Raw genomic sequence first — 8,215 nt, forward strand, 5'->3', positions numbered from 1 at the left:
GCCTGTAATGAAAAAGGAGCTGGTTTTTTGATAATTGGTTAGATTGTTCATTGACCTATTAATGTCTGTTTGACAGACTGCTCCACTGTATCCCTGCCTACCAGTGCAGTACAGTACAGTTGACTTTTCTTGCAGCCATGTCTGCAATTTTTCTCTGTCATGCCAATGGAAGGGTTTGGGAGATTTTTTTAAAAAATTGGTAATTACTATCATTCTCTAACATTCTAACAATGCATTGCTATAATTGCTGAAATCCTAGTTTTTGTTTTCTTAAAAAGTAAGTTGCTAGCTCCATTGTGGAGTAAGGTGCAGACAGCATATTTCCCCTTAACTCTTCAATGGAAGGGGCTACAGGCTTACTTTTTAAAAAAATGAAAGTTGAGATTTCAGCAATCATCATGACAATACTTTGTTGAATATCAGGTTAAAATAATGTAACAGTAATTTCTGATATTACTAAAAAGACTTATAATGACTTAGTAGGCAACAAATGCAGAACAAATGGTGGCTTATGTGTATGTAGCTATAGACAATCATAAATCAGATTGTAAAATTTTTCACTGAAAATTGCTGAGAGGCACTGCACTTTCTGGATTTCCTCCCCTGCTTTAATCAAGCTAATTACATTTTACATTGTACCTCCGCAGCCTATATTCTTCACAACATCCCTCCCAACTTCTTACTTGGATAAAAAGACTTGGAGATCTCCATTCCTACTTGTAGCTGATGAAGGGAGCTTGACTTTCAAAAGCTTATATCCTGGAAACTCTTGTTGGTCTTTAAGGTGCTACTGGACTCAAACTTTGCAATAAAATAATAACAACAATTGTACTTATATGCCTCCCTTCCAGATTAGTGCCACACTCAGGGCAGTGAACAAAGTTAGTATTATTATTATCTCCAGGGCCGGTGCACCCATTGAGGCCAGGTAGGCGGTGGCCTCAGGGCGCAAGGGCACCAGAGGGGCACCGGAGGAGGTGTCAGGGGTGGAGGCATACGTCGTGGAGCTGGCGTGGCTGGGCCGCAGCTGCTGCAGCCAGCCAGCCAGCCCCGTGCCGCCGCCACCACACGCCCCCAGCCACCTGCAGAAATACTCCACAGGATCCTAGTCAAATCTGGTTGATATTTTAGTACCAGTAAGTCGGCTTATTTCATTCAAGAAGACTAAAGTCTAAGTCTCCCTTCCACCTAAGGATGGATGGACTGGCCATCCAAACTTTACAGCAGGTCCACTGACTGAGAGCATTCTGTGTTGATTTCTATGTTCTTGTAGGCATGTAACCGTTGTTCTGTGTAGCTACAGTAATTTGAATTACACATTTTCCTGCTGGCCTGGATTTCTGTTATTTGGTCCTAGGTCCTTTTGGAATAAAACAGAGGCTTTCCCCCTACATTGTACTCCATTCAGGGAACTACCACACAAGCCATCTTTTAAACTAAGCATGCTTAAGTAGGGTTTCCAAGCTACCCTTACAGGTTTGAGGGGCAGGGTATTGATGCAGCAATGTCACTTTTGGGTGAAAACCCAGAACTGACATCACAAGGCCAAATGATGCTCTAGGAATTCCCCCAATCTTTATGGTAAATACCATAGAAATTGGGGGAAATCATAGACTGTTGCTTGACGTGGAGATATCACTTTAGGGTCTTCCCACAGAAGTAATGTTATCATGTCATGCAATGTCATATCCCTCTCCATTTTTGCTCCCACTGCCACATTCAGCGGTGATAGGCAAAAGTGCAAGGACTTAAGGTCTCTTACAGGCTAGCAACAAAAGTGTGAAATGCAATTATACTTGATGGGTCATCATTAATAAAAGGAAATTTGTCTGTGATGAAAAATAAAACAGGAGTCCAGTGGCACCTTAAATACCTGTACTTGTACTTCTCTGCATCTGATGATGTAGTATCTGACTCATGAAGCTTAGAGTAGAATGAATATTCTTAGTCTTCAAGATGCCACTTGATTCATATTTGTTTTGCTGCTACAGTCTAACAAGGGTACCCATCTGAAATTATCTGTGATGGTTGCCTGTTCACTGTTTTTTTCTCAAACTACATTGACATCTGCTTCCATGCCAAAGATTCCAAGTTCAAATGATGTGGCCATAAGCTTCATTAGCTCCCTAGTCTCTGCCAAGATATAACACCAGACAGGGTCAGTTCATAAACATCAATGTCCATAACCTATTACATATACAATGTCTCATCAGTCAATGTTTCTAAGCTAAGGTCATCCTGTAAGAGTTTCCCAGGGTGTGGAATGCTAATGGAGGGAGGCTCCACTGTATCCTGAGGAGGTTCTTTTGCATATGGACTGGTGCTTGATATGCTAATCTTCTCTGCAGGGCTATTGTAGGGTATAGAGTATTTTGTTATCCTGGTGTTTTTCAGGACTGGAAACCATGCTCTATTCATTCTTAAAGTCTCTTTCCTGTTGAAATTGTGCTTATGCTTATGAATTTCAGTGGCTTCCCTGTGCAATCTGACAAAGTAGTTGGAAGTGTTGTCCAGTATTTTAGTGTCCTGGAATAAGATACTGTGTCCTGTTTGAGTTAGGCTATGTTCAACCACTGCTGATTTTTCAGGATGGCCAAGTCTGCACTGTCTTTCATGTTCTTTTATTCTTGTCTGGATGCTACACTGTATGGTCCCGATGTAAACTTGTCCACAGCTGCAGGGTATGCGGTATATTCCTGCAGAGGTGACGGGGTCTCTACTGTCTTTTGCAGATCGTAGCATCTGTTGTATTTTTCTGGTGGGTCTGAATACTGCTTGAAGGTTGTGCACAACCCCGCCTTCCTGAGTAGATAAAAATTACCTGCCAACATCTTTTCTACACTGTGACACTGAGAGATCTCTGTCTTTTGGTGCTACACCTCTGAAGATGCCAGTCACAGCTGCTGGCAAAACGTCAGGAACTACAATGCCAAGACCACGGCTATACAGCCTGGAAAATCCACAACAACCAATGTAAACTGATTTGGGTTCCATTGGGGAGAAAGTCTGAGTATAAATTAAAGTAAATAAATAATAAAAGTAAGAAGAAAGAACATGGATAGAGAGAACTTTTCTCCCTTTCCCAAGGTACCCAGTGAAGTTGTTGGGCAATAAATTCAGGAAAGGAAAAAGAAGGCACTCCTTTACTCAATAAGTAACTAAATTGTGAAATGTGCTGCTAGTGGACAGAGAGATAGCCACCAGCTTGCATGACTTTAAAGGGAGATAGACAAATTCATAGAGGATAGGTCCATTAATGATGATTACGTATAGTGACAGCTCCATATTCAAATGCAGTAAATCTCTGAATAACAGTACTAGGAAACTACATGAGGACTCTCCACCCTATTTCTTGGCCTCCAGGGCAACTGGTTGGCCAATGTGTGAAACAGAATAATTAACTAGATGGACCACTGGACTATTCAGCAGGCCACCTCTTATGTTCTTAATATACAGTTTGGAATATACAGCACTGGCATTTATCTTTGTGTTAATTTTATTCTCCTATCCATGCAAGCAATGTTGGCATGCACAGGCAAGCATTTGTTCTGAGTAGTAATGCAACATCAAAGCTTTCTTTGCTGGAAAGCTCACTTATATACAAAGTATTCCCTGCTCGTGCATGCTTTTTTGGGCCAGTGATCACCACAGAAGCTTCCTTGCATACAATGGGGAAAGTAGTGAGCATCTGAAGGTACTAAAGAAATATAAGGGTGGCAGAGTGGTTCAGAAAGAGCAGAGCGTGGTGTGTTAGGGAGTCCAGCAATAGCAGTCCCAGGAAACAACTTTGAAACATGAGAGCTGCCATTCTTACCTTGCGGGTGTACAAAGACAAGAGATCCCCACTTAAAACTGCCACCAGCCTTCCTCAGTAGGCAGGGTTGCCAAGATCCCAGATAGGGCTTCAGGGAAATCAGTGATTTTCTTATAACCAATAGACATTTCTCCAGGGAGATGCCCAAGCCCAGCTGTGTATGTGTGTCTTTTAAAATCTTAAGACTTGCAAGCACAAAGAATATATATATTGGATAAAACAGCTATTTTTGAGCACAGAAATGTTTACATAAGCAATACCGTTTTTGAATGAATAGGAACTTACTTAAATTACCCCTCATCTGTTTCTTTACAGTGCAATCCTGAGAATACTTTCCTGGGAGTAAGTTCAATTGAGTAAACAAGTAGTATTCAAAGCAAAGCTGCTTAGGATTGCACTGTTAATCACACTGTCATGTTCATAGTGATAGTATCTAAAGGATTTTTCCCAAGATCACTTAAGCAATGACGAGTGATCATGAATGATCTTGAAAAATCCACACTAAATGTGGGAGCATTTTCAGTTGGCAGAGCAGAGTAGAGCAGCTGGGAGTAGCTGAAGTTTCCACTGATTCTTTTCAATCCAAACAGTTTCCTGATCTAATACTAATCTCTAATTCTTTAAATGGAAGCTCTCCTGTATAACAACTAAAAATCCTAGTATGAATGAATCAGTGCTTCAGGTGGGTCAGCGTACCAGCCCTGATTTCTGAAGACACTGTTTGCTTATTGCGTTTTGTGCCACTCATGAAAACCCAGGAGAATGTGCCATATTCCCAGAACATCCATCCTGGGCTAATGATGAATGTCTAGCTTTGAGCATTTAGCACCAGTAGCACATGAAACCTTCATCCTCATCCATTTGTCATTTAGTCCTAGACAAGCTGCATACTCCTAGCCTCTGCTTTGTCTCTGTCCCCATCTGTAAAGTGGACTTCTGTTTCTTAGATGGATGGAAGAAGGAGGAGACAGATTGATCCTAAAACTGCACTAATGTATGCTTCAGACATTCTCATTTGCCTATCTGTTACCCAAAATATTATCTTTTCATCTTTTGGGATGGGTGGAAGAGGAAAAAGGGTTCCACAAGTGGACTTCTTGTTTGGCCTTTTGCTGCCTACTTCACCACATTGGTAAGGAGCTCTGAGCAGGTATTGGCCATTATTGCAGAATAGTAGTCTTCCAAAAGGAAGCTTTGGAAGGAGTGTAGTGATTAAGGCTGCCAACTGTTTTCCTGGCTCTGCTCCTAAACCTTCAAGAGCAAACTGCTATGCACAAAGAAAAGTAAGTCTATGCCAGGAAAAGCATCACCAGCTAAAATGTCAGCATGCCAGGCTGCTGTTAAAAGCAAAGGGATAGAACTAGTAAAAATGTTGGCAGCATTATTTCTGGTGCCCAAGTTTAAATATAATATTAAGGCTAATTTTCAGCATGCTGATTACCCTTTTTCTGGAAATCAGACAGTGTTTAGGTCTTTCAGATGAAAGAAAGTTTTGCTCAACCCCTTTGGCCACATCATTTGTTAGACAGGAGAGCAGGCTGTGTCATCCTTATTTGCTTTGCAAAATATATTAGACAGACTCCTAAAGTAATCTTGCTGCATGAAAATTCAACAAATTAGAATATAAAATGAAAAAAAATGTTAAGTGACTCTCACTGATGGTACATTTTGCTTGCTGCTTGACTGAGAATACAGCCTGGGTTCTTTGTAGCTATGTGTAGGTTAATTTCTACAGAACTGTACTGTGACTGTTTTCTGTTGCTTTATATCCTGATTAAGAGGAGCCCCACACAAACATTCATTGCCGTTTGAGCCAGGATTTCTATTCCTTTCCCCTGTCAGAGCAGCTGGAAGGTCAAATTCCCAAGTGGGAGAAATCAGCCTCATTCCACAAGAGAGCCAAAGCCACTTACATCAGATGAAGCCTGGCCCTGTGTTTCTATATTAAGCAGCCAGCCTCATATAGTTTCCATTTAAAAAGAAGCCATTTCCACGCATGATTTCTTTTACCAACCTCTAGTCTCCTCTGAGTTGCTTATCCACTGGGCAATGATGTTAAAACAGGACAGACACTTTCAAGATCTGTCCAGCCTGCACTCTAATGAAGACCAGTCTAATATAAACCATTTCAGTACTCAATATGTTTGCACAGTGGAAAAAGAGGAAGGGTGACTAGCAGCATGTCAGCATTCTGAGTGTATACAGGATCAATTCTGTTGGAATGGGCTTGATTTGAATGTTACAATTGAAATTTTGACATTGATTCCTGAATTCAATATTAAATATTATTTTTGAATCCGAAGGAATATTTAATATTGTATCTAGAGGAGGACCTGTAGCTCTGCTGGAGAATACTTGCTTTACATGTAAACAATTCAAAGTTTGGTCCCAGTGTCTCCAGGTTGAAGGGAATTGGGGAAGACCTTCTTCAGCTCAAGACCCTGAAATAGGATTCCCAAATGCTTGCTGGTGGTGGGCAAACTTCCAGGGGTTTGCCTCCTTGCCCGCCAATCCGCCAGCAATTTGTGGGAGGTTGCAAGCCCCAGAAGGTCGACCCTCCACTGGCAGGCCCCCCAGAAACATAGATGATGCGTGTATTCCCAGGGGGTATGACGATGTTACTTCCAGAAGTGACATCATCGTGTTGCCCACTGGAGCGCTCCCACACTTCGTTTGGGGCTGATTTTGGCCCCAAATGGACCAAATTGGCCTTGCAAGCAGCGTGGGAGTGCTCCCATGGCCAGCATGATATGTCACTTCCGGAAGTGATGTCATAGCGCAGGCGCCAGAGTGCGTGCATGCACTGCCGGCACCAGGTAAGTGCCAAGTCCCCCGCTCACTGGGAGGGTAGAGGGACCTGACAACCCTCCCCTGAAAAGCTGGTAGAAGAATAGGCCATACTGAGAGTTAAGCTACAAGTAGGGTCGCCAGGTCCCCTGGAGCCCAAACTGGGGGTTCGCCAGGTCTCTTTACTCCCCCAGTGGGAGATTGGGAGCCTGGGACGCATCTTGATGCTCAGCATGGTGTGTTTTTTGTGTGCGCGCATAGTGCGTGCACGCTCCTGGCTTGTGTGATAACGTCACTTCCAGATGTGACATCATCACACGGGGGTCAAAGGCTGGCTAGGAGCGCTCCCACACTCACCAAGGGCCAGATTGGGCCCTGTGGGGCACGATTCTCCCAAAAATGGGCCTGCTGTGGGTGCAGGAGCACGCGGTGTGGCTTGGGTGTGCGGTGCAGCTCAGGTGCATGGCACCACTTGGGGGGCACACCCCTGCCAGCCAAGTAAGTGGGCGTGGGGTGTGGCACAGTGGGAGCAGGGGATCCCCTGTCCCTGGTGGGGGAATGGTAACCCTAGCTACGAGTGATGCCAGACACATTTTTTTTAACGTGTCAGGGGTGCAATTTTACCTGGGAACTGTAGTTTTCAAAGACAGATCCGTGCAGGATTGCTGGGGGAGAGAATCTTTGCAATGGTTTTCTTGCGATTGCAACAGAGAGATGAACTACCAGCTCTTCTCCTCCCATCCTTTCTCTTTCCCTCCCCTCCCCTCCCCTCTGTTGCAAAGTTCCTCTTCCCCAGCAATCCCATGCAGCTCTGTCTTTCAAAACTATCGTTCCCAGGTAAAATTACAGCTCCAACACATTAAAAAACACATATCTGGCATCACTTGTAGCTTAGCTCACAGTTAGATGGAGCTGACAGTATGATTCAGTGTAAGGCAACGGGATGCTGAATTCTAATCAGTGTGTTGTAACTGGTGATGTGTTGATTATTCCCTGTTCTTTTAAACAGTAATCTACAATGAACTTCTAATAGAAATATAGAAAGAAAATAATAAATCATTTCAGAATTCTGTTTGTGGAGCAGTTTCTGGGATGCAATTAAGAGGGCCATAGGATAGCGAGCTCCCTCCTTATGATCCAATTTGTTTAGGAGAAAAAGGTCCTGCAGGAGACGGTAACAGACAACAGAGAATATTCAAACTACAGAAATGAGTTTAAGAGAAATGTTTTTATTTTCCTTTTTAAAAAAATCAATCAAAAGCAAGATTCATCAAATATAGATCAAATTAGCCATAGAATCTAAAATCTAAATTTGTCCTTTGATGGACCAAATGAGAAATTAACAGCTCTGTAAATCAGAACTCTGCAAGGTCACCAAACATTTGGTATCCCTAGATCACAGACAGCCATTTGATAGTAGAAAAAATTTCCATGAAAACATGCTCTGAAGAAATATTAACCAAGATGCTTGGAAGCCAGTGGAATGAACTCCTATCCAGCCATTCCTAATTTCTTAATGACAATGATACAATCTCTGAAAACGCCAGCTACTACTTACACAATATGCAGCCAAAAACACCCAAACCAAATCCATCATCTTGGAGACCAGGGACA

The sequence above is a fragment of the Eublepharis macularius genome, chromosome 2 (assembly GCF_028583425.1).
Source record: "Eublepharis macularius isolate TG4126 chromosome 2, MPM_Emac_v1.0, whole genome shotgun sequence".
Classification (NCBI taxonomy): domain Eukaryota; kingdom Metazoa; phylum Chordata; class Lepidosauria; order Squamata; family Eublepharidae; genus Eublepharis; species Eublepharis macularius.